Consider the following 1,288-nt stretch of genomic DNA (forward strand, 5'->3'; position numbering starts at 1 on the left):
TTTTAAAGTCTCTTTTAAAAATCCATCAAAGGCTGGATGTATTCAACAAGATTTTAAAAAATTATTATGAATTATACTAAAGTTCAGAGGTATTCAATTAATGATTAATGATTAATGGTAGAGACAAAGAGATAGCAAGAGAATCATCTTATTCATTGATAGGAGCAATGAATTACACAATACCAATATGGTAAGGATATGAATACATAAATCTAGTCTAACTACATATCCTATTGACATAAGGCCAAGGCACACATAGAGAATATCCTAGAACACTCCCCCTTGTGTCGCGCGTTGATATGCCGATGGTGCTGATCTGTTGCCTCGTCAAAAACCTCGTCAAGTCATAAAAACCCTGTGGGAGAAAAACTGAACCTTAATCGTAGGAGAAAAAGAGTACAACGCACCCTTCACATTTGATAGTGACATGTATGTATGTGCTAGACTCCCCTTGAAGTTCGCACCTCCCCCTGATCTTTACATCAATCATAGGGCTCTTCCTGATTCTTACTAATCACGGAAGTTTCAAAACTTAGCATGTCAATGCTCTTTAACATGTCTTCAAATGTGGCATTAGACAATGATTAACTAAATCATGCCGTATTGTCCTCAAATGATCTTTTACACTTAGATCTTGAGGAGAAGGTCGCTTAGGAACTCAAAACATAAGTTCGTGCAGGAAATCAGGTTTTCGCGCAGCATGACCTTCAATTACTAGAATAGTCGTAACTTCCTCTAGGAAATACATATGAACGAACCGTAAACGGTTTTGGAAACTAGACTCATTTAGCTTTCCAACCGTATATTACACACATTCTGGTTCATCAGGAGCTGTTCACAAAATCCCGTCGAAGTTGACTGTTTTGCCAAAATCAGATTCTCGGACAGATTCGTCCTACTTTACGAAAACGGTCATAACTCACTCAATATGATAGGCATGATCAAATGGTTGGTGTCTCTGGAAAGTAGACACATAGACCTTTCCAATGGTACCAATTTTACCATATTCCAGTGAGTGAGGTTTCATGTAAGTCCCGTGGAGCTTGACCTACGAAACTTGGCAGATTCTGATTTCGCTATTGATGTGTCTTTCTTATGTAGGGATAGAATAAGCCTAAACCTTTCATACCATTAAGTATTGAAAAAGGAGTTACTGCCATTACATTGGCGTTGCGTGGGCGCATAGCTACACTTAGCTTTACAACTTTTCATAGCGAATGAGATGTCAAGTCTTTCGTATTGTGTTGAGTACATTGATGCGTCTAATTGTACTTAGATGGGAACGTCT

The sequence above is a fragment of the Fragaria vesca genome, linkage group LG6 (genome assembly GCF_000184155.1).
Source record: "Fragaria vesca subsp. vesca linkage group LG6, FraVesHawaii_1.0, whole genome shotgun sequence".
NCBI classification, from domain to species: Eukaryota; Viridiplantae; Streptophyta; class Magnoliopsida; order Rosales; family Rosaceae; genus Fragaria; species Fragaria vesca.